This window comes from Podarcis cretensis (genome assembly GCF_951804945.1).
Source record: "Podarcis cretensis genome assembly, chromosome: 8".
In the NCBI taxonomy this organism is placed as follows: Eukaryota; Metazoa; Chordata; class Lepidosauria; order Squamata; family Lacertidae; genus Podarcis; species Podarcis cretensis.
In genome coordinates this window covers 53,544,319-53,570,857 of record NC_137177.1, presented here as the reverse complement: position 1 = coordinate 53,570,857, position 26,539 = coordinate 53,544,319, and the positions used below count along the sequence as shown (strand labels likewise).

Here is a 26,539-nt window from a genome sequence, read left to right as displayed (position 1 = left end):
AGTGTAAAAATCAGAATTGATTTTGGGCACAGCAGCCCAAAGGAGGTGAAGAGAAACAAGTAGGTCGTCATCACAGTCAAAGGTTGCAACCAGGGGAGGCTATACAATGTGAGCAAGTGAGAAGGTGCCCACCGAGAAGCCCAACAACACCAGATCAAAGCACAGGCAATTCCTGTTCTTGACACTTGGCATGATGGGAGGGGACATTTGAAATCTTTCTACCGTGTGGGCAATGCCATGCTTGGGCCAGATTGGTCACTGGAAGTGCTGGAATGCAACTCTGGCTTGTATTGAAGGATTGTGTAGTCACATAGGGAGAAAGGAGAACCTCTGTCATTCCTAGACTGTCTTTCTGACCTAACCCATGGTCACCTTTTCTCAGATGCAAGACCAATGCTCTCAGGGCTGCTGACCTCACTTCCTGCATCCTCCCACTTCTTTACCCTTACCTTGGGTAAGGAAACATCTTTGTGTCTCTCTCCTGCTGAGAGCAAAAGGCAGACATAATTCCTTTCATCTCCACAAAAACCTTTCCTATCAAGCATGCATTTCCTTTAATAAACTTAGCTTTTGTGTTTTCCTGAACTGAGTCTCTGTGTGATTGCATTCAACGGTAAATAAACCGTGCTCCTCCAAGCAGGGAATCATTGCTAAGCTCAACGTCTGCTGATGCATTTCAGCCCCAAACACCATCTTTGGGAAGGGCATGTGGTTCAGATCCTATAGGCTCGGGGTCAGCAAACTTTTTCAGCAGGGGGTTGGTCCACTGTCCCTCAGACCTTGTGGGGGGCTGGACTATATGGGGGGGGGATGAACGAATTCCTATGCCCCACAAATAACCCAGGCATGTATTTTAAATAAGAGGACACATTCTACTCATGTAAAAACACACTGATTCCCAGACCATCCACGGGCCAGATTTAGAAGGCGACTGGGTCGGATGTGGCCCCTGGGCCTTAGTTTGCCTACCCATGCTATAGGCTGACTGCTACCCTCTCCATTCCAGCCCACCCCCAATGCAGTTTCATCAGTGAACATCAGGAGTACAACACAGGCAGCTGCTTTTGGGGTTTATGGAGGGGGTTCTTCAATTAAATTACACAGCTCAAGACAGACTCAAAGCATAATTAATTGATGGCATTTGCTGCCTCCAGATATGAAGATGGCTGAAGGCTTAAAAGGCTTTAAAAGATTAGACAAATTCATGGAAATTGAGGTTATCAATTGCTATTGGTCCTGCTGCCTATAGGCAACCTCCAGGATCAGAGATACCCTGCTTCTGGATCCCAACTACTGGGGACAAGAGCAGAAGAGGGCAAATGCCCACACATCTTCACTTCCCAAAAGCACATGGTTGATCCTGTGGGAAGCAGGATGCTGCTTCCAGGTTGCAGAGAGGAGAACTAGAGTGCTGAAAGGTCCTGGCTCTTCTAAAATAATAATAATAATAATAATAATAATAATAATAATAATAATAATAATAAATAAGAAGAAGAAGAAGAAGAAGAATTTAACTGGGGTGGAAGAGCTCTGGAATATCAGCAGCTGTTAACTAAGTAAGGCCTCTCTGTCCAGAGGCGGTGTACCCCTGAATACCCATTTGCTGGTTGGCAACATACTCTGTGGCATCACAGAGGGCTTTTTAAAGCCAAATTAATTTATTGTGGAGCTCACTACCACAATAAGTGGAGTGCACAGGGCCTATATTTTAGGGGACTAGACAGACTGAGGGAAGAGGATAGCTTATATCAATGGCAACTAGTTCATGATGGCTACATGGCATCTCTTGCCTGATAGCTCACCTCACATAGAAGAGAGCTGTAACTCACTGGTAGAGAACATACATTTCATGAAAAATGTCCCTGGAAGGCCTTTTCCAGTCAGTGAAAGAGGTAGACCAATGTTCTGACTTGCTGTAGGGCAGCTTTCTATGTTCCTATGTTACCTCCATGCCTTGGCATCTGAGCTTCCCTGAGGTATCTGGCTAGCCACTTCTGAAAACAGGGTGCAACACAAGATTGACCCCTAGAAGTACTAGCAGCCTCATGCCCACGGTTGCCTGAGAAATCTAAGAAGCCAAAAAAATCAGTGCAACTTTGAAATCAGTGGTTAAAATCAGTGCGGATTTTGAAAGGTCCGGTCTACCAGGTTGATACAAAATGTCATCTGTCTCCAAATACAGACAAAAACAACCTCACTGATCTCAGGAACCACTATGCAAAATTTGGTTATGATATTTTAAGAGGTGTCCAAATGCATAGCAAACAGGCAAACAACTTTACAAAATATACTGTTATGAGTTTCGGGGGGAGTTGGCTGTATGCCAAGACCCTTCTAATCCCTATATTCAGCAAGTGTTAAAATTCAAATTCCTGGAATAGCCAGGCTAGCTTTCTAGTGAGAAAAGAATGCTAAGGAAACAGTAGTGCTTAGGAAGGATCTGCCAATCATATACACAACAGCTCTGATGGCCCAATGGTTTGATTCATATTTGGATCATGGCCTGGGATACATGCTGCAAAATGAGGTGGTAGTAAGAACAATACAACCTCAGACTGCAGATATGTGTGGAGAGGGTATCACTTTATAATTATTTGCCACTTTAAAAAAAACTTTTTCTGTAGGTAAACAATTAGCATATAAAGGAGAAAGATTCTAACTCAGCCTGATCCCCATCTTCTAGATTTCTATTTGTAAGGAGGTTTGTTTGGTTTGATTACATGGGGAAGAATTAAAAAATATGATACCTCCATCTGAATTGGAGCAGTCCTTTATACAATCCCAGGACTCTGCCGCCCAACTCATTCTGCTGCACGGATAATGTGTGATGAGCAAGTGATATGCACAGGGGGAAAGGGGCATCTTCTGATCTAAGAGAGGAAAATAGGGTGAAGAAAGAGACCACGTAAAGTGTAACAGGAAGGGAATGTGGTGACCGTTCTCGGCTCTCCCAGCGAGCCTACAAACCTGGCAGGCTCCCAAGCTGCTGTGGTTTGGAGCCCTCTTGTGGTCTGAATGGCAGTTGCAACCCTATTCAACTCCAACCACAAAGGTGCCACAAACTGGCGAGCTGTGCATGAGCTGCAAGTGAGCCAAGCTGCACACTGCAGAAGTGGAAGGCAAAAATCCTTGGGGGTCACAAGCCAGATCTAGGAGGGGGAGTTGAATTCCCAGCATCTTCCGGAAGGGCTGGGAGACAAACCCGTCTGAAATTCAGGAAAGCTGCTGCCACTCAGTTTAGACAATGCTGACTCAGTCTAAAGCCACTTTCTATGTCTATGTGCCTTCGTTATGTTCCTGTATCTACCCACTCCCAAAAAACATGGGAAGAAGTACCAAAAGCCTATGCAGGACAAAAAAAGTACCGGTAATCCCCTCGTGGCACGCCCCCCCCCCCAGCAACAATTGAAGCACTGTAATTGATTTTTATTTAAATAAAAAAAAGCCCACAGAATATTATCTGTCAAGCAGCAGAAATGCTGAGAGACATTTGTTGTGGGGCTTAAAGCCAGGGCTACAGAGCTTCAAGTAAAGGATCATTCCTAGCTTTCCTTCCTGCCATTTCCCATCATTGCTCCAGTCCCAAACCCCTGGTTAACAATACAGATTATTTCCAAATTACTTATTCTCAGAATAAATCATGAAATATAGATATTGTCCATCTTCACGCAGTAGTTCACCTGACTGCTAACATATGTCACTGTGAACTACAGCATGATGAGAGTGCGTAGATGGACAACCAGAACAGACTAGCCTCCCTCACCAGCTTGGTGATATGCGGCTGCCACCACTGAATAACATGAGGAGTTGGCTCAGGCATTGGGAGGAGCAGCACAGTGGGGAGGAAGGCACTCATAAGCACCAGCCTGCCTGGGAATTCAGGGATGCTGCTGCTGATTAGCATACAGAGTCAGTCTGGGTGGTGGAAAGAGGAGTAGGAGGAAGAAGCAGTGGCCTGAGGATCTACACTGGTGGCATGAGGTGGAATGGGGAAGGTCTAAGGAGTTACCATGGGGGAAGTAAGTGGGGAGAGGGAAGTAAGGGGGTGGGGGAGTGAGAGGGGAGGGTTAGGCAACTGGAGCAAGCAGAGGCACAGCCCCAGTATATGAAATTTGCATAATATACTTCATATGGGAATTAGTGTATTGGAATTTGCATTACCTTAGTGCCAAGTGTGTACAATAAATTGGTCATACGGTTTTGCCACTTTCCCCACAGGATGGGAGGGGGGGAAACCAACCAACCAGCAGTTGCTCATCTGCACACACAAATGCATTTTAAGAACACATGCAAATTTAGTACCTGCTCCTGGGGGTAGGGGAGAGAAAGAACAGCCAGGCAACAGAGATAAAACTCTTCAGGTGTCAACTCTCTTGCTTCTATTCTTAAAAGAGGGAGTCCAGTTCCTAACAGCATGAGTCTCTTTTCTGAGTCTGTGTTCCTCCTCTGAATTAAAGGAGATAATTTCCCATCCTTTTGTCCCCCCACCCTCCCGGTACAGTAAGAAGCTGACACCTGTGCAAACATTTTCAAAAGCTTCTTGGCATACAGGTCTGCCGGCAAAGAGGAGCGAGCCTGCTCCTCCCCAGCCCCCAGCTCATCTTTTTGTTGGTAAAGCCGCCAAGCCGTTCTGCTCATGCTGTGGCTGGCTTTATTGGTGCACACGACTTGCCATCCTCCCTGCTGTAATTGCAGCAGTGGCAGTGGGAGGCACAGCACTCAACGCGCTTGTTAGCCCAGACGCTTTGAGCTGCCTCTGAGCTCCTGGGAGCTGCTGCCTCTCAATTTACAACACAGACAATGGGGCATCCACTGGCTGCATCTGCCTGCGCTGCTGGTTTCTGAGTGGCAGTGGCACGCTCTCCCCTTGTGCAGGTCCCTGGTGAAGCTTCTTTGAGCACACCAATTCTCTCCGCAAAATAAAACCTACAAACCATGTGCTCAGATCAATACGAGAGGCCCTGGTGTGCGTCCTTCTGCAGACACTGGTATGAGGGTGCACACACAAGAGACAGGGCCTTCTTGGTTGGGGGGGGGGACCTTCATTTCAGAATGGCCTCCCACAGGAGACCTATTTGGATCCATCTCTCTTATCTCCTTTGGTGGGTGGCAAAGACATCTTTTTTCTAACAGGCTTTTGGATTTAATTCTGGCTGACTTGTTTTCCATTTGTCTGCGGCTTTACCTTCTATCTGTTTTGTGACTGTATTTATAAAAATCTACTAAACTGAAAGGTAAAACAGATCCAGGGTTGGATTTTGGGTCACCCCTGCCAAACTAGAAGCCTTTGCTGCTGCTCCTGGGAGGCCAAAGGGACATTGCTGCTGCTGTGAGTGATGGAAGAAAGCCTTACTCCCTGCTGCAAGGCCCATTTCCACCCGGCCTAGGGGGCAGGGCTCAGACTCACCTTGAACAGCTAAAAGAGGCTTCTGGGAGGCCACTGGGACATTGCTGGAACAACTCTTGGGTTGGGACAACTAGCTAGAATATTTTAAACAGTTCTAATTTTGGTTCCTCTGTTTTGTTTTTGTCAGGTTGGTGTTGGTTAAATGTTTAGTTGGGGTTGATGGTTATTTTAATTTGAGTATAACTGTAAACTGTTTGTTGTTATTATTATTGTTGTTTTTGTTGATGATTTTTATTTATTTATTGGTTGGCTTGTTGCTTGTATAGGATATTTTGTTTTTTAATGTTCAGTGTTTTATTGTGTTTTTATATATGTTGTAAGCCACCCAGAGTGGCTGGGAAAAGCCAATTAGAGAGGCAGTATATAAATTTAAAATTATATTATTATTATTATTATTATTATTATTATTATTATTACTACTACTACTACTACTACTACTACTATTGGTTTCAGATATTGTGGGTCCTCCTGAGTCACTCTGAACATGCTCAAAAGCACTCTCAGCTTTTATTACAAATCACTTCAACCATTGTAGGCCTGATTCCTGGCACAGATTCTGACACTGGACCTAGATTAGTGCTGGTTCAGAAATGAAGGTATTTTGGTTATAGAGTGGGATCATAGCTCAAAGGGACCATCTGCTCTTTGCTTACAGAAGTTCCCAGGTTCCATCCCTCCCATCTCCAGTTAAAAATAGGGGTGTGAGCCTGAGGTCTGTGAGCTAAATACACCCCTTCAGACCTCTCTATCTGGCCCTCTGAACTCTCGCCAGACCACACCCACCCTCCTTCCCAAGACTAGGCCCCTCACTGGCTGCTGCTGCTTCTTCTTCTTCTTCTTCTTCTTCTTCTTCCCCTCCCAACTGTGTTTGCCTGACTGCAATGGGTTCTTGAACTCTGATAATGCAGCTTGCTCATCAGGATGGAGAATAGAAAGGAGGGGGTGTAGAAGCTAGCCTACTGCACAAAGGTAAAAATGTAAATTTGTCAGTCTGGCCATTTTTGCCTCCAGCTCCGCACACCATGTGCCCCACTTCCCACCTCAAGAAGGTCACTCAGAAGGAAATGAGAAGCATTGGGCTAAAAAAATGTTCCCCACCTCTGACTTAAAAGAATCAGGCAGCGGATGATGGGGAAAAGATTTCTGTCAGCCTGAGACCCTTGGAAATGGCTTCCAATAGGTGCTGGGCCAGATGAAGAAATAGTCTGACCTTGTACAGTGGTACCTCGGTTTATGAACTTAATCTGTTCTGGAAGTCCATTCTGAAACCAAAGCCATTCTTAAACCGAGGTGCGCTTTCCATAATGAGGCCTCCCGCCGCCGGTGCCCTTCCACCATTTGGCTTCCGTTTGTAGACTGAGGTAAAGTTTGCTAACCGGAACACCTACTTCTGGTTTTGCGGAGTTTGTATACTGAATAGTTCGTAAATAGGGCTGTTCTTAAACCGAGGTACCACTGTATAAGGCAGCTTCCTAGATAAGGCTAAAAGGAAGGTGGGGAAGAGAGAGGCTTGAATTTTTTTAAATGTAAAAAAACCAAACAAACTTGAAATTAAACAATGAATCATCACACACATGGCTCTTGACTGCTGTAATTTTAGAATGAGCTCAGAGAGATGAAGCTGGGGAAAGGACAGTCCACCAAAATACACCTTGGAAGGGAGACAAGGAGGCCTTCTAGCTGGAGGGAGAAAGGAGGAGGCCTGCAAAAGCGTGTCAGCAGACCCTGGTGTTTTGGGCTGTGCCCACTGGCTAAATGGTCCCCCTCTCTCTTAGTCTGAAGATGATAATGTACCAATGAGGGAAAGCGCCACAGAGGCTCAGTGGTAGAGCACCTGCTTTGAATGCAAAAGGGGACAAGTTCAATCCAAGTAGGGCTAGGAATGTCCTTTGACAAGCCCTGGAGAGCTGCTGCTGGTCAGTGTACTCAGTATCAAACTAGATGGACCCATGGTCTGACCTCATATAAGGCAGTTTGATATACTCCTAACATTAATGATTTTTTTACTGAATTCTATCACAGTTGATCACAATTATCTCCTCCAGAAATCCCTTCTCTTTGTACCTATTTAATAGATGCTGCACTTCTATTTCCAGTATGTGTGGGGCAAAGTGTATTTGTATCTCATACTGGGGCTTACCTGCCCAGATCCATCCACCTGGGAGAAAATACAGAATATACAATGAATTCATCAGCAGCGATGTGCCTGAGCATGTTCAGATTTTCCACAGTAGGCCTCCACAATGTATATGGGAGACCACTAAATTGCAGTTGTCAAGACGTTCAATGCTACCACTTGTGGAATAAATTAGGACAATGGATTTTGATCACACTGCATGTGTTAATTGCCTTAACAGTGCCTGCCTTATCAACAACTGACTCTTTGTATAGGAATGGCCACTGTAAATTACATACTTATCACCCTCTGTACTTTTCTGCATTTCATTTCCTTCTGACCTCTCTATTTACAAGTCCACTCTCCCCATGCTCCACCCCCAAAAGAAGCAGTGTGTACCTATACTTGTTATTTAGGATAACACTTAATATATCTGATGAAATGAAGGGTAATCTAGGAAAACTTATGCCGTTTTTTAAAAAAAATCTTTAAGGTGCCACAAGACTCTTTCTTGTTTTTGCTGCAATAGACTAGCATGGCCACCGCTCATGAAGCATCTACCAGCTAGTCCAAGAGGTTCCCACCTGGGATCCCACCTGAAGTAGTGTAGGAGAAAGGCAGCCCTCTCTTTGCCTTTCCCTCCATCCTGATGGCTCTTTCACGAAAAAAGCCTTGGTGGATCAGAACAAAGGGTCCATCTAACCAAGGCATCCCCAACTTTCGGCCCTCCAGATGTTTTGGACTACAATTCCCATCATCCCTGACCACTGTTCCTGTTAGCTAGGAATCATGGGAGTTGTAGGCCAAAACATCTGGAGGGCAGCAGGTTGGGGATGCCTGTTAGAATCTAACCTGTTGCCTGGCTGTCCTGGTTGGGGCTGATGGGAGTTGTAGTCCAAAAACATCTGGAGGACACCAGGGGTGGTATTCAATGCTAGCCCTACTCAAGAGTAGACCCACTGAAGTTAATGGACATGACTGACCTTGGTTAAGTCACTTTAATTGATCTAGTCTGAGTAGGATTTAGTGGGGAAGGCTGATCTAGTCCAACATCCTGTTTCTTGCAGATGCCAACCAGACCAGATGCTTCTCGCTGGACATGAAGGCAACAACCCTTCTTTCCTGTTGTCATCCAACCTCCCCCTACGACTAATATACAGTGGTACACTGCCTCTGGATATGGAGGTTCCATTCAGCCACCATAGTTCTACTTCCTCCATAAATGAGCCTAATTTCCTTTTAAAATTGTTACGCTGGTGGCCATTCTGCCAACAAATGATGGAGGTCCCTGTTTTAATTTCTGGCATCTCCAGGGAAGGCTGGGAGAAACTCCTGTCTACAACCCTGGAGAACTGCTGCCAGTCAGTGTAGACAATATCGAGCCAGATGGACCAATGGTCTGGCTCTGTATAAAGGGAGTTTTCTATATCCCGGTGGCAAGCTTATACACCAGTATGGCATAAGGGCCAGCTTTAATCAGCCTCTTTGACCCCTGCCTATCTTTAAAGATAAAGGGATGGGTGGTGGTTTGGGGATGCACCCAAAACATCTCCTGCACATGCCATGATCCTTTGCACCACCCTGAAACAGCAGATGAGCCACAGAGGCTACTCAGCCCACACTTGGTTCCAACCACCTCACATTTGCGTGGCCTACACAAAACAGCTGTCCCCTACCCCACCACCACCATGCACAGACTGCCGCCCACCCCACCTCTTCCTCAGTCACAGGGAGAGGGAGGGAGGGAGCAAGTGTGGATCAGGGAGGAGGAGAAGGCCCTGGAATTGTTTGCTGGCTCTTTACAATGGGGACTGTGCAGACGGATCCAGGGTCAGGGGTGAGAACAGCTATAAGTGGCTTATGCCTTTTGTGAAGGGGGTTGAAGTGACAGCCCAGCGGATTAACAAAGACGTCCTCTGTTTTCCGGCAGGTCATGTGGAAAGCGCCCAGTCGACCCCTGTCACTTTGCCAGCAGAGCAGACGCGTGTTCGAGAGCAGAGCAGGGAGGTGGCGCAGGGCGAGGGGGCAGGTCAGCATGCAAAGCTAGGGGTTCAGGGGGGTGTTCAGAATGGGGGGAGGAGGAAAAGGCTGGAGCAAGCGGCATTTCAGCTTGCTGCCTCTAAATTGTCCAGCTAAGCGCAATCGCTTGGCAAAGCAAAAAAACGAACGAACTCAAGCGGCAAAATTGTTCGCATGGAAGCAGCACAGCTGTGAGTGACTCAAGCACCAAGAGAGTCTTGCGGCGGGGCGGGGGGAGTGAGGGGGGCAGGCAGGCTAGGCAAGGTAGCAGCAGGTCCTGGCAGGAAGGCGCTACTGAGTTCAGTTACAGCCACATCATGCATTTGAAATATTGTGATTCTGCTTTATCAGAATCCTGAGAACTGTATTTTATTAAAGGCACTGAACTCACACTTTCCAGCCCCTTTAATAAACTACAGTTCCCAGGATTCTCCATGTCTGTCGAAGTTCTATAAGACTGTTTTAAATGCATGTTGTGGGTGTGACCTTCTACTCTGCACTCTGCCACTTATTGACTATGTAGCCTTGAATATTTCTCCTAGTCTCTCCAGAGCCACTTGCAGTGGATTCAGACAAACAGACGAGCCGACAAAGACCATCATGATGGAGAAACTGTTTCTTGCCACCATGTCTGTTGGTGTGAATGCCAATCCTAGCTGAGATCCTAGCTCCTTGTCTCTGCCTCTACATTTTAAAGACATTCAAAAGGCGGCTTAAATAGGGGCGCAGATATTCCTCATTTCCTACTTCCAGAGCCCTAGAATGCACCTTTGGGTCACACACATCCTTGGGGTTGGAGTCCCAACAACATCTGGAGGGTCACTGGCTGCTCATGCCTGGATTTTTTGGGAAGGAATGGGGGGACAGAATGGAGTACTTAGGTACAGGTCTGAAACTCCCTTCTTCTTGCAAAAAAAAACCACCACAAGAAAACAAAAACAAAACACAGATTCACTGCCTCAGCTGCTTATCTGGATCTAACCCCTAGCCCAGATTCCTCTTCTCCATCACTCCTTTCAAAACTACGGATATCATTACAGGAATTATTAAACAGAGAGCAACCCCTGACCCCTCTGCTGCTCCAGTGAGCTGGGAAGCAGAAGAAATCAGGGCGGTTGAGGGAGTGCATGGGTCACTGCCTCCCCAGCAGTGAAATGAAAGGATCTCCCTATGGTTGGAAGGGGTTGGCATAAAACGGATTACACAGCTACAGCCGCACACTGTATCTCTTCCATGAAGATGGAGGCTGCTGGTCACTCTATCTGCAACCATTTTCTCAGCATGTAGGCATCAACTGCCTGACTAGATCAAGGATGGGGAACCATTTTCAGCCTGAGGGCCACATTTCCTCCTGGGCAACGGTTGGTGGGGGCACATGCTAGTGGTGGGAAGGACCAGAGGTAAAGTGTGTGGAGCAATGAACACAAATTTTACCTCCAAACAGAAGTCTAGCCTCTACACACATTCACACATCCCTCTGCATCCTCTATCCAGGCAACCAAGAGGCATGATCAGAGTTCAAGGACAAATTCTGGCCAGGCAAAAGCACTCAAGGAATGTACAAAACAAGACCAGTATGGGTGTGGCCTGCAGAAAGACGGTGCAGCTTGGGAAAAGACTGAGGGCCTGCTAGAGTGTCCTGGAGAGCAACATCTGCCCCCCGCCCCCCAGTCTGAAGTTCTCCACCCCTGGTATGGATTGTACAGGCTGATCCATGAGGGGCTTGTGAGCAGATGGCCCAAGACTCACAACAGAAGAGCCCTGCTGGGAGGGATCCTGCTTTTTTTGGTTGTGCCATAGCACAGGAGTGTCCCTCCAGATGGCAACAATGCAGTAACGTTGGCAAAGCATAACAGAACAACTAATAAACAGGAATAAGGTGTGGATAGATTCAAATCCACTGCAAATGCACTATTATTGTATCAATGACATGTTGCAGGATACACCCGCAAAAAAACACACCAGTCTGTAGGGGCCTATACTCTCTGTGCACGTCATCTGATTTTCCTTCTACCCTTGTCTCACCCACATTTATTTCTGCCTTTCATATCTTCTCTCACCTCTCCCCCCCACTTCACTTTTTCCATCTCCCATTTTCTTTCTCTCTCTCCCTCTGCAATGAAAACCATTAATTCGGCTGTGAAAAAAAGCCTAAGAAGTCACAAGCAAACAGATGTACTAGAAGATGCCCTATGACCAGATTGTGGTTTGGGAACAACACTGAGGGAATATTTGGCCCAACTTGTCAAATCTTCCCCTGTCCTAACCCTTCATAGTTTCTATTTTTGCTGCCCATGGATCTACTGCAAAAAACAACAGAACAGAGACTGGAGAAAGAGAAGAGAGTCTTCCCAATGTACAGCACAAAATACAATGAAACCCTTTAAAATCATGTAGTAGGAACATGCAGTCTTTGTAAGTCATTTCCCAGTGATGGTCAGAGATGGGTCACAGAACCTCCTCCCTGGGTGCTCATCTCCAATGCCCCCCTTTGTAATGTGCCCACTGGAGATGGCAGACAGACAAACATCCTCATTCCCCCCCTCCCCTTTTTATGATTGATTTTTTTAAAGCCCTGCAGCACCCCCAACAGGTCATCTTTGGCTCTCGCAGGGACTTTTAAAGCAATGGTTAAGGTACACTTCTAAACAAATGAGCACCTAATTAACAGATCCCATTCAAATCATTATTCTTCTATGCAGCAGAGAAAAAATGCCTTCTCTGCAGGTCTGTCAGACAGAGTTCTGGTTTAAGAAGACACAAAAGCTTATGTCCCCTTGGTCATAATAATAGATATACCCAAAATCTTTTTGTTACCTTATGAAGAGTTTTTGGCTGCCAGCCATGTAAACTACAGAGAACAAGCCTGTGCTGGCCCACATGTTCTAATGGGGACAGGGTGCTCTGAAGCAGCACATCCAGCTGGAACCAGTTGGATGTGCCCTTCCTGCCTCTCTTGGACCACTGCTTAACCCCACCTGCCATAGGTTAGGAAAGTGGTGTCCAAACTTTTTTCAAAGAGGGCCAGATTTGATGAAGTGAAGGGCCATGAGGGCCGACCAAAGCACCAACCAAAGTTGTTTACCTTTTTTTAGGATTGAAGTTGTGGAGGTTTTTTTAGTATTTTACCCCAGGAAATAAACTGCCACAGGGGCCGGATTAAACCGTCTGGCGGACCAGATTAGGCCCCCAAAACGGACTTTGGACATGCCTGGGTTAGGAGGAGCTGGCTAGATTTGTGGATCAGAGGCATGTTTGTTTTGAGGGTCAGATAAAAAGAACTACTCTGATCTGCCTCCTTAGATCCAGCCAAGTCTCACTAGGATAGAGCCCTGAAATTTGTTTTCAATCAAAGGAAGTCTTGTGTCTATGGGAAGGAACAAAGCAAGGGAGAGAGAGAGAGTACACACAGCTTCACAACACAACGCTGGAACACAGAAACTGTGGAAGTTGCCTTATGCTGAGTCAGTCCATTGAGTTATTTAGCTCAGTATTGTCTGCACTGACTGGCAGTAGCTCTCCAGGATATCTGTCAGCCATCTTCCACAGTCTTATTTAGAGATGCTGGGGATGGAGTCTGGGACCTTCTGCATGAAAAGCAGGTGCTCTACTACTGAGCTAAGGCCCTTCCCCTTAATGGAGGGGTCTCCAAAAGAAGGGATATTATCTGTCTATCAGGCATACACAGCAATTTCTTTGCATATTAAACACTTCATTCCCAATTTCCAAGAGGCATCTGGCTGTGCTCTCTTGGAAAGATACTGACAGAGTATGTCAGCCTTCACCAATCTTGGGCCTTCCAGAAGTTCTAGACTACAATTCCCATCAGCCCCAGTCATTTGAGAGCTATAGCCCAAAACACCTGGACAGCACTAGGTTGGAGTTGGTGAACGTATGGTCTAACCCAACAGGAACTGGTGGAGAAGCAAGGGGAGAGGCACAGTGGCAGCCTTTCATTCCAACATCCTTCATGGGGTCCATCTCCTTTTCAGCATCGCTGAGTGTCTTTGTTGCTTCAAGCTCACGCCAGAGACATATTCCCCAAGGGACGACTTCTAGAGGACAAGTCAGCAAGTCGTGCTTGGGTGGAAATGAACAGTTTGTCTCCTTGAGAGCAGATGTGCTGCCCATCGCACCAGACCATGGCACTCTGGGATAGGGCTGTTGCTATTATTGTTGTTCTTATTACTATTACTTATATCCTGCCTTTTGTCACAAGGCCCTGCACTGCAGTTTGCAACAAGTACATGCATAAAGTATGTACCAAATAACACCAAAGAACATCAATAATACTTCAATTTCCTACTGTGCAGTCCAAATGCTAGAAAGTCTGAACGAAGAGGCAGATATTCAACTGGTGCCTAAATGTGCACAATGTTGGCACCAGCCTAACCTCTAGAGTGGGGTGGGGCTGGGGGGGTTGCATGATTGGGTGCTACTGCTGAGAAGGCCCTCTGATGGGTAATTGCCCCTTGGACAATCCACAGGGTCCTCCCCCCACCCATTGGATTTCTCTCAAGTGACGGGCTGGAGGGAAGGAGGCCTTCTGGTCAGTACCTGGGTCCCAAACCATTTAGAGCTTTGTACATCAGAACAAAAACCTCAACTTGGGCTCAGTGGCAAACAGGCAGCCAGTGCTGATGGAACCTACCTCCAAAAATCCACTTGGGTAAGCCAGACAGTTACATTCTCTGGAAAGACTAGCAGCTGATTTCCAGCCAAGAACCACAAAATGACAGCACAGCACCCTCTGCCAAGACAGCAAAGGCTGGGGTGTGTGTGAGTGTGTGTGTGTGTGTGTGTGTGTGTGAGAGAGAGAGAGAGAGAGAGAGAGACCAGTGGATTTGTTGCTTTAGCCATGCAATAAGGAATACTAAATTAGCACAGATTACCAGATGCAAAAGAAGAATTCAGTATGGTAGTTATTCCAACCAAGGGAAGAGGTATAGGCCTAACAAAGCCGCTAGTCCACAGCACAGACGATTCCCCTGAAACCAGTATAAAGTGCCATCTACTGATGAGTACCTATGCACCAGCATCTTCTGCCATGTGAAACCTTTAAAGATGGAGAAGGAAACCCATACTGTATTGAAAAAGAACAATTTGCCTAAAATCAGCCAACAAGGTCAAGGACAAAGTGGAATCTGAACTTGCATTGCCTAGACCCAACACTGAGACTACAGGTGCTAGGCCAGAGCCAGGGAGCAACAACCTATTATTTTAAGACAGGGGTCACCAACCACAGACACATTTGGTTTTCTGTATGGGTGCCATGGGTGCCACTCCCTCTGGTCACTTTCCCCCACTCTCACAGATCAGCACCCCTCAAACCAACAGACATAAAGGGGGAAAGCATGTGCATACATACTCCAGTTTTCCAAAAGATCTGGGTAAAAGTTCAAGTAGAATTACCGTAATATGAACCTTAAAAAGTACATAAGAGGAACTGGGGGAAAGCATCACTCTTCCAACTTCCTCCTTCAGCTCTATGTTCTTTTCAAGGGAGAAAAAAGGTAATCAGCACCACTGTCTCATGACCAAGGTGACAATGGGGAGAGGGGCTCAGAGATTTCATGGGCACCACGGGAAGAGCTCAAGGGCACCATTTTTGTGATCCCTGCTTTAATACAGACTCTGAAAATAATGAAACACATTTTCTTAACTCCTTTTCTTCTGCCAACCATGCTATACATATGTTGATGGTGATTATCACATGATCACCTGGGTATGTGCCACTTTTATCACATGGTCTCCTGCCATTGGATAGGAAATGAGTATCCAAGTAATCATTAGATCAATTGTCTAATTCCCTCCAGGAATATTAATGGATATCAAGATACTGCAAGGAACTGTTCATCCATAGCTCTCCAAAATCTCATTAACTAAATATAATAATAGAATACAGATAGATGCTTGGCATTTATACACTTTCAAGTGCACATTCAAGGATTTGAGGCACTTCACATGCACTATCTCAGAAATCTTCACAACAGCCCTGTAAAGTAGTCTGGTATTATTAGTCCTAAAATAAGAAATTACTGGCTTAGAATAACCAGGTATAAAAACTAACTGGGACATGCTGACCCTACCATTTCCTCTGCCATGTCACAGGCGTCTGAAAAGTAAAAGGAGATCTGTCACACATCTCTCTGGTTTTCAAGGGAGTTTTCACAATGGAAATTCCCCATCTCCCAGTCCCTGCTACTCATGTTCCCAACTGTCTTGGCTGTGAAATATTATCCACCGTGAAACCCATATTACATTAAAACATGGCAATCGTGCTACACACAAGATGGGTAGAAATGTAAAGAAGCTGCTTTATGTTGAGTCAGGCCATCTTGCTAAGTACTGTTGACACTGACTGGCAGCCAGTGGCGTAGCGTGGGTTGTCAGCACCCGGGGCAAGGCAAGTAATTTGCACCCCCTAACCCTGGATTTGCGCCCCCTAACCCTATCCCTAACCCTAACCCCCAGATGTTGCGCCCGGTGCGGCCGGCCCCCCCTGCACCTCCCACGCTACGCCACTGCTGGCAGCAGCTTTCCAGAATTTTCCAGAACAGGGTTCACTCTTTCCCAGCCCTAGCTGAAGATATCAGGGGATTGAGGCTGGGACCTTCTGCAAGCAAAGCAAGTGCACTACCACTAAGCTACAACCCTTCCTATAATAACAGTTGGCCATCACATCCATTATCCATGTGCAACCTCATGCCCCTTTACCTTGTTTTCAAAACTCACTCCAGTTGCGCAGCAAGTGGGATATAAAGAGCTGTCAGGCCGTCTGGGGAGGGATCACTGGGATTGCCAGTTTTTAAAAGATCCAGGAAAGATGCTAGGAAAGGCCATTTTCTGCCTGACACCCCAGAGATTGCTTCTAGAGAGAGCAGAAAATACTGGGCTAGTTAAATGAATAGCTTGGTGTGGAAAAAGGAAGTTTCCTATGTTCTGTCTAACCCAGTACTATTTGCTCCACCTGACAGCAGCTCTTTATGGTCTTCCCCAGCCCAGCAACCCCAGATCCTGTTGCTCAGAAAGGCCATGGATTGATTGATCCAGGAACAAAAGCCTGAGCTTTCCCATTGTACTATGGCAGGGGTGGGGAAGCTTCTCCAGCCAAAGGCAAAAGAGGTGGAGGAATTAATGTAAATTTTGCCATAGTACAGTAGCCTAGTTTCTGTGTGTGTGCGCATGCGCGCGCGCGCGCGCACACACACACACACACCTCTTTATTCCCCCATCCAGACAAGCAAGAGGCATTATTCCAAGGACACGTTCTATTCAAGCAAAAATACTTATGGTGTGAAGCAGGGCCAATGAGGGGTGTGCCCTGGGGAGAGATCCAAGGGCCAGCTAGGGAGACCCCGAGGGCTACAGCTGGCCCCTGGGCTGGAGGTTCCCCACAAATGAACTGAACCAAGAGCAGCAGCTTCTGTGTGCTACTTCCTTGAAGCCCTCTAATAGCCTTCCTGCCTCCAAGCATCTGCTTTCCGCTCAGCACACAGATAGAGGAGAAAGGAGAGGGATTTGCAGTCCTCAAAGAAGACAACCACTCAGCAAATTGGACCAACAGGAAATTCATTAGCGCGGGGGTATGCGTAACAACGGGCTTATCAGCTCCTGATAATGTCAGCCCCCCCAAGTAGGTGGGAGAGCGGCACTGCCAAGTCACACTGGATTAAATTAATACTGATTAATTGGGACTCCTGAAAAGCGGAACGGCAAAGCACCATGCAGGGATTTGGAGCTGCAGGAGATTCTCTTTGTCAGGCTGCAGAACCTTCCAGGCTCTGCCAGGCTGGGGGTTAGAAACTGGCAAGCTATCAAGGAAGCTGAGAGAATCTTTCCTGCCCCCTCTACTAATTCTTGGTGGGGGGCATGTGTCAGCCGTACCCTATGCAAATGCAACTGATTTGTCCTCATAGACTTTTTAAGCACCCTATAATCAACCCTGTTGTTGGAAGGCAGGACCACATCCTCACCGTACATTTAAAGCACATAACTTTCCCTGAAGAATCCTGAGAACTGTAGTTTACTCCTCATCGAGCTACAATTACAACCATCCTTAACAAACTACAGTTCCCAGGATTATTTGGGATGTGCTTCAAATGCAATTTAATTGCATAGTGTGTTTGAAGTGAGAGGTATTTGAAATGAGAGAAAGGCAAGTTCATTTCTTGACTTGTTGCCCTCAAAGCATCATCTCTCCCTCACACTTCCAGTTGGCTGTGACCATCAGCACACATTCCCTGAAGACAATACACATACACAGATGCACACCTGCCGTATTTTCCGGTAAGTAACAGGAGATGTGTGCAATTTTGCCCTTTCACATCTGCAGATATTCCTGCCTTGCCAGCATCACCTCCTTGGGACACTAGTTTGCAAAGGCAGATATGTGATTTTTTCAAGGAATCAGATCCAAATCAAGGTTGTGTCTTTCACACCTCCAGATATTATCACCCACAAATGCACATCATGTTCCCTGTCCAAGAGAGAAGGCAGCGGTACAGATATGAATCACTCTTGTGCATTGTATGAGCAACTGGCTTCAAGGCGCAGGAACATGCAGTTAAGCAGCTACACTTTTACATACAGAGATAGATCTCACAAAAATATTTGCAAACTAAGTGCCTGCTTGGAATCCTTCTCCACGACAACCTATTTTTTTCCCTTTTGGAGCAGAAAACCACAGCTAAGAAGGAAGCCAAGTGACTGTGCCGGGCTGGGCCAGAAGCTACTAGCGGCAGCAGAGAAAACAGCCCCGAGAAAGGCAACTGTGCTGGGAGTGGGAAAGCAGAGCTCCAGAAGCCCAGCTGGAGAGATTCAGCAGCACTGATCTGGCCTGTGGGCAGCCAGCAGAGGAATGGACTTTCACAGAGTCTTATTCCATGGTAAGTAAACACTTGGGCACTAGAAAGCAAAGCCCAGAGAGACGCACTGGCACACCACACGCTAGGGCAGGTAATCAGGGGTTTCAACTAAAGCCTTGTCTCATCCCCAGCACGCAGTGGTGGTAGATTAAAGCATTTGTTCTCATCTCCTGCCTGCCATCGAAAGACAGACTTAAGATGAGGTACATTGCTCTGGTAATCCACAGATTAAATGCACACCATCTGCATGGTGAGGAGGCCCTAATGCAGGATTTTACCTGGGAAAGGGGGCGGGTAACACACACATATTACAGAGTGCATCTGATGTAATGAAGAGGTCTTTTGCCCACCTGCAGCGAAGGTCTTGGCCAAACACGGCCAATAACAGGGGGCAGAATCCCTGCCGGATTCTTTCACACGCAGCTGATTGGTGTAAGCTTCAAGTAGGAAACCCCCTGGTTCTCAGATCTCATTTCAGAACTCACTCATTGGCCGTAGACAAATAATTGTGAGGATGTTAACACTAACAAGATGTAGCAAAGAAAAGGGCCACAGTTCAGTGGTTGAATGCATGTTTTGCAAGCTATAGGCCCCAGGCTCAATCTCAGGCAATTCAGGGTAAAAGGACAAGGAAGTATAGTGATAAGACAGACCTCTGCTTGAGAGCTTGCCGACCCATTGCCAGTCAGAATAGATACTCCACAGGGCTAGATAGATGGAATGGTCCAATTCACTATAAGGCAACATGATAAGTTACTAGAGAGAGTCTGCAACCTAGTGGCACAGCACATGCACTGGATGCAGAAAGGCTCTGGTTCCATCTCTAACAAGATTTAGGAAAGACGATTGTGACCCTGAAGAGCACCCAAGAACACAAAAAGGGCCTGCTGGATCAGGTCAATCACCCATCTACTCCAGCATCCTGTTGTCAAAGTGGCCAACCAGCAGGAAACTTGAAAACAGGACTTCAGCACAAAAGCACTCTCTCCCACTATGGTTTCCTGCAAATGGTATAGTGTCCTGATCAATGGAAGTAATAGCCCATCTCTATTCTACCTTGGTTCTGGGCACCACCAGTTAGGAAGGATATTGACAATCTGGAATGTGTGGGAGGGGGCAACCAAGATGATCAAGGGTCTGGAAACCAAGCCATATGAGGAACAGTTGAGGGAGTTGGATACGTTTAGTCCGGAAAAGAGAGTGAGAGGAGATATGATAGCCATATTCCAATATCTGAAGTGCTACCACATGGAAGATGGAACAAGCTTGTTTTTTTGCTGCTCCAGATGTTAGAACCCAAATCAGTGGATTCAAGGAGGTTCCAGTAAACAAACTATTCTTCCTTGGAGGTTTTTAAGCAAGAGATTGGATGGTTATCTGTCATGTATGACCTCGTTGAGATTCCTGTATTGCAGAGGGTAACTTAGACTAGATGAGCCTCAGGGTCCCTTCAAACTACAATTCTATGGTTGCTTTTTTATCCTAAATGTTGCAACAAGACACTGCCAAAGTTGGTAGGTCTCAAATAAATGAGCTAGATATATGGTGACTTTATAGTAATGTATAGCAAAATGCTTTGAAAAACACTAGTATGACACAGCAGCTTGTACCAGACAGCATTTTAAAAAGGTCATATGCCCAGCATCTCCCAGCCAAGTGAATAAAAGGGTTTGTCTTACCACAGCTGGCTTGCAAGCACAAGCCATTCAAACAGTATTTTTCCCAGCAGGAGTCTGCAATTTTCAATACGTATCTCAGCATCCTTTCCAGTGAAGACTCGCCCATCAGGGCAAATGGGACACTACCCCACCATTCTCAAGCTGTCCAAATCAATCCCCACCAGCTTGCCTTTGTATGTATAACTAGTCCAGACGGTGGCACTGCTATCTTTCTTCCTCCTCAGTCTCAGGGTTGCCCTTGCATAGCTCAGCAGCAAGGATGAGAGTTGGGGAGAAAACTAGAATTAGTTGACTCTATCTATCATTGGCTCTGGCTCCATGTCCGGTGGGCCTCCCAGACTTATGTCACACCAGTCTCAATGGGTGTCAAGAACACCTGATCCTGTAGAAAAGGTTAAGGTCCAACACTTGGACTCTGTGGTGCAGCACAATATCTGGGTTCCGTCATTCCCTCCCACTTTGCAGGGGCAGCCAAGCTCTTTCCGGTTTACTTCCCTTTCTGTAGATCTGCATGTTGCTTGGTTTTAATTCTGCAGCAGTGGCAGAGGGAGGGGAGGCAGTTAGTGTGAAGAGGGGTCCCTGCTTCATGCAGGCATCATCCCTGCTCTAATCTAATCTCCTGCCCTGACAAAGAGGCCTGTAATCTCCTAAAGTAATTAAGCAGGTGCAGCCCTGTTGATGGAGAAGAAGGAGGAGGAGGGTCTTGTCTCCTCTGCCAGCAGAGCCAGCTGTTTCCCTTTGGAAAAAAAGAGTAAGGTGTCAGTACCCCACACTGCCTCCAGGGGGTGTTGCTTTCCTCTTGGCAGGGATTCTTGCAAAAAGAAGCCACAAGTGTTGCTGATGTTCTTTTGCTCTGAAATACCAAAGAGTGGCAACGTTTCGTGCTGGCTCCTGCTACCCTCCAATTGGACCTACCTCAAGGCTGGTGGGCACAAGATAGTCAAGGTAGGTTGATGGAACTGAGGTAGCAAAATTCCCTGGCTGTACCTAGCATTCAGGAGATGAGTTCTTCAGAGGTGTGGTCCCCATCAAAATCTGTACCTCTTCTATACATGTTTAATCACAGTTGCATAAACGTCAATAAAGCTTCACAGCTTCACAATCAGGTTGGGGTCAGATTTTCATGGGGCAGGTAACTAATCCTTTTAACCACTACAGAGCTCCTTCTTGCAAAAGCTCAGCTGGTCTGTGTGACAATTAACATAAGCTGCAGAGGAGATCTGCTGCAGGGAGAGAAAGTTTGGAGCTACAAAACAAGAACAGCAATAAAACAAAAGCCCACTCAAATGCTAGGCTATGTGCACACCAGACATTTCAAACACACTGAAAGAACATTATCACTCTGCAAAGAATCATGGGAACCACATTTTGATAAAAGTGCTGGAAACAGCAGCTCTGTGAGGGGGTAAACTACAATTCCCAGGAATTTTGAGGGGGGTGGGTAGCTATAAATATATAATATGTACACAGTCCCAGTATCTTTTCTTTAAACTTTAACATGTGAATCTGGAGGGGGGGATCCTCTTTTATTTATTTTTTCCAAACTGGGTAAATTGAATTAATGCAAAGGTTAAAATGCCTGATTGAATTTGACTGGCTTTAGTTTCAACATTATCACTTTGGGACCCAGACATACTGGTGGAGCCTTTTCCTGTCCTAAAGAGCGCATGAGTAAAAAGGGGAAACTGACCCTGGTTGGGTGTATGTGGGCAGGGGGGATTCCCTCTCGGATTTCCCCAATCCTTGCCCATTTGCAAAGTCACCACTGGGTGAATTATACTGGATTATGGGTCTGTGCCAAGGTCGCCAAGGCGACCAGCAAAGCAGGATTTTTGCTCCTGTGAGATCATTAGCCCTGGCTGAGGCCACGGCTGTCACACCTCAGCAGGAAAAGGCTGATGCAGGCCAATGTTCAGGGTCAGGTCAGAGGTCACCTTATGAGGCAAAGGGGCTTGCAAGGCCATTCCTCTTATCCCACTGGGAGGGCTTCACCTCAGTTAAATGAGGATGTACAGAAGGAGGGAAGAAGAGAGCTCTCAACTAGAAAGAGGTTAGCTTGTGCCATCTATGTTTCTCAGGCAGCCACCCAAATACTGAAAATATGTTGCTACACAAACTAAGCCCCTTCAACAGTGCTAAGGATCCCCAATAAAACTGAAAACATCTAGCAGGAAGAACATTGCAGCTACACAAAGCACATGGTTTCCCCCAAAGAATCCTGAGAACTACCACCACAGAACTACAACTCCCCAAACTCTTAAACAAACTACAGTTCCCAGGATTTATTGGGGGCGGAGTCACACACTTTAAATGTACACTGTGTATGCAGCCCAGAGTGCATGCCCATGCAGCCATGGAACTCACTGGCTGGTCTAACGTACCTGAAAGGGTTGTTTTAAGAATAAAATAGTGGTGGTAGTGTAGAGGTTGTCCATTGAAGGTCTTTTTGCCAGTATTCCACAAAATCCTGCACAGCCTCAGTGAATGGTCCTGCCATGTAAGGAGTGGGGTGGGGGGAGAAGGAAGGGGGGTTGGGCTTGAAGGCCTGGCCCTTTGCTGTCCTACAATTCAATATTCTATTCATTTACCTCTCTTGCTAATTCATCATCTCCCATGTCAAATGCTTGCTTGAAAGCCCAAATGTAGGGAATTGGGTTTTGTCTTCTTTAAAAAACACTAAAAAGCAGCCTCAGAGGTCCCACAAGGGGGAAAGAGGAGGAATGAATAACCCTTTCCCAACCAGCCAAGTATCTGCACAAAATCCACCCAAGCTATGTGTCTCCTCTGTGGGGTTCTAGATGGAGGGGGGGAGTGCTTTTAAGCTCCCAGTGGGGGCAGCATTAAGTGCAACACACCCTATCACTACTCCACTCAGCTCTGTTGTTATCTGGGTCTGCTTTTCATTAAAAACAAAAACAAAACAAAACACATCTGGGGATTTTACACACACAGTCTGACCCTGACTGAGGCTTGCACTGATGCTTACCGTACATCTTCTGTTTTTGAGACTTCCACTGTCACTTTCTGTCTTGCTTTTTTCCAGGCTGTGTACTTCCCTCAACTGCATTAATCCCCATGTGTGGATATGGGGAGAGGTGGGATGAATAGGGGGAGGCAGGCTGGGAGCTGGACAAGGAGACCTACAGGCAACTCCCATCCCAAGAGACTCAGAGATGCAACCCGAAGCTGGTATTACTTACCAGTGCAATAAGGAAATGCAGAGTACCATTACCTGCACACTCCATTAAGCACTTAAACACCATGTGAATAGGACACGTCATTGGGCATTAACGGGCTGCTGCAAGGGAGATGTTTCTTGAAGAGTGGCTGGCAGTGAAAAGGGGAGCGGGAGAGACAGAGCTGGAGAGCCAACAAAGTGATGTATGACACATAGGATATCTAAGCACCGGGACTTTTGGACAGTCACTATTACTCTGGAAAGCAGACAGCCCTGAAAGGCTTTATTACAGACCACACTGCCCTGTTGATCTAAGTGTTAAGAGTGTGACCAGACTTTCCCTATTTTGCAGGAGATATTCAGGTGCAAACTGGACCCTTGGGTTTCTGCATTTAATGTGGATTAAAGACCTCTGTCACCCTAGCACAACAAATCCACATTTTAAAAAAGAACTGCATTTTTATGGTTTGGAAAGTAATGGGGAATTACACTGAAAAGTGGGAGATGAATGAATAGTTATCAGGAATACATGGTAACTCAGACAAACAAACCAAAATAAATGCTCAGTGGACATAACCTAACCACCACATAAGCTTTGTGAAAATCAAGACTGAACAAACAGCTTATCTGAAGGAACCCTAAAAGAAAAGCAGAGTGGGGCTTAATGGAAGTCAGAGACTGGATATAGACAGCAGTTATAAAGACTGCATCTGAGCCCATGAAGAGTGCCTCTTCCTCACCAGCACATAAACAAGAATGGACATCACCACATAAAAAAGAGCCCTTGTGGGAATGAATGTCCAATAGATTGAGGTTGAATCCTGGCAAGACAGAAGTACTGTTTTTGGGGGACAGGAGGCGGGCAGGTGTGGAGGATTCCCTGGTCCTGAATGGGGTAACTGTGCCCCTGAAGGACCAGGTGCGCAGCCTGGGAGTCATTTTGGACTCACAGCTGTCCATGGAGGCACAGGTCAAATCTGTGTCCAGGGCAGCTGTTTACCAGCTCCATCTGTACGTAGGCTGAGACCCTATCTGCCTGCGGACTGTCTCGCCAGAGTGGTGCATGCTCTGGTTATCTCCCGCTTGGACTACTGCAATGCACTCTACGTGGGGCTACCTTTGAAGGTGACTCGGAAACTACAACTAATCCAGAATGCGGCAGCTAGTCTGGTGACTGGGGGCGGCCGCCGAGACCATATAACACCAGTCTTGAAAGACCTACATTGTCTCCCAGTACGTTTCCGAGCATAATTCAAAGTGTTGGTGCTGACCTTTAAAGCCCTAAACAGCCTCGGTCCAGTATACCTGAAGGAGCATCTCCACCCCCATCGTTCTGCCCGGACGCTGAGGTCCAGCGCCGAGGGCCTTCTGGCGGTTCCCTCATTGCGAGAAGCAAAGCTACAGGGAACCAGGCAGAGGGCCTTCTCGGTAGTGGCGCCCGCCCTGTGGAACGCCCTTCCAGCAGATGTCAAAGCGATAAACAACTACCTGACATTCAGAAGACATCTTAAGGCAGCCCTGTTCAGGGAAGTTTTTAACGTGTGATATTTTACTGTATTTTTGGTTTCTATGGAAGCCGCCCAGAGTGGCTGGGGAGGCCCAGCCAGATGGGCGGGGTATAAATAATAAATTATTATTATTATTATTATTATTATAGTACAGAAGTGTTTGTACAGATCAGGGATAGGGAATCCATGGCCCTCCTGATGTCATTGGACTGCCAACTCCCATCAGTCCCAACTAGCATGGCCAATGGTCAAGGATAATGGGAGTTGTACTAGCATGGGTTCCATGTCTCTAATACAGATATATTAACGTATTAGGTATTATACAGCTTCCTATGTCCCTATGGGTCCCATATGGGTCACTGGCCCTGGCAGTTGTTGACCCTGGTCCTTCCCTTCTTTCCCCATTTGCAGACACTAAGGAACATCAGCCTGCATTTAACAGCACACAAATGCAGTAAGAAGCTGTATTTGTGCCAGGCCAGACTGTCTGTCCATCCAGCCCAGTGTCATCTTTTTAAATGGGCATTGCTTCTCCTAGGTCTCAGGCAGAGAGCAGAGGTCTTTCCCATCACCTGAAGCCGAGACCATTTGTGGTCTGCTGCAAGGCATAACCTCTACAGTGTCCCCCCAACAACAATATGCCACTTGTACTGCTCACCCTTACACTATGCCCTGCTGGCTCTGTGAGGAGGCATATATATGTCCTGCAAGGCCGTGACTGCTGCAACCTAGACAATAACACAATCCGCTCCTAAGCCAAATGAACACGGTTCTGCTACTCCTCTGGAGTGTGGCCAGCTGCCTCCTCCCACCCTTTTCAAAGGCCTTTGGCTTCTGGGGGCCTGCCCGGAAATGCTGTCATCCCCTCGCATGGAGCCAGCTGTCCTGAGGAGCGGGCAAGGCCTCGGGAACAGGCCCAAGACCCTCCTGCCGCTGCTAATGTCGCAGGAGCCAGGGCTGAGCCGAGGCCACACACGGTGCGAGAAAGCCCAGCTTATCCCGCATGGCCCCAGTTGTGGTAAGCCAAACAATTGACTCCATTCACGGGGCTCGGCCACTGCTGCAGAGGGGGCTGGCTCCTGAGATGGTGCCAGGAAAAAGGCACCAGAGAGTTCCACCTCCGGCTCAAGGGAGACAGTGCCAAAGTCAAGCAGCAAATCAGACAGAGGGAGAAGCAGAGGCGGCTACCAGACCCAGGAGGAAGAAGGCTAGTGTGGGAGTGTGAGAGCAGGAAGACAGAAGCCTCTGGTAGAGCCTGCATGCTCAGCAAGGCTAAGGGTGGGGGGAGAGGGAAACCCTCCAGGTGCTTGATATGAGATTTATCCCAGGGCCGGGCAGTTTCTGAACAATTCAGTGCTTGGTGTGGGGGGAATATTTTTGGCAGCAATTCTCACCAAATGTAAGGGCACTGCAATGACTGCATGATTTTGCTATAGGAGTCAATAGAGTAGTCCATGCATTTGGTGAGAATTTCTGGTAAAAGTTTCCCAACAAGGAAGGGCTTGTTCCCAAACACCTAGGCTTGGAATTAATTCCATTTGCCTGCTTTCCCCATTTTGTGATTGGTTTTCTCTGTCTTGCTTCCAAGGCTGCATACACACCATACATTTTAAGAATGACTTCTCCCAAAGTTACCCTTAGGGCCACAGTTTGCCCCTCACAGAGCTACAATTCCCAGCACCCTTAACTACAACCCCCAGGATTCTTTGGGGGGAAGCTGTGTCCTTTAAATGTGTGGGGTGTACATAGCCTCACTCTCACCCCT

At 46.8% G+C, this 26,539-nt stretch overlaps 1 protein-coding gene across 3 annotated transcripts in view; it reads right to left on the bottom strand.

The window, feature by feature from the left end:
• The window catches only part of GSE1 (Gse1 coiled-coil protein), a 432,608-nt gene that overhangs the window by 271,390 nt on the left and 134,679 nt on the right, over positions 1-26,539 (bottom strand). The gene's annotated exons all lie outside the window — the stretch shown is intronic.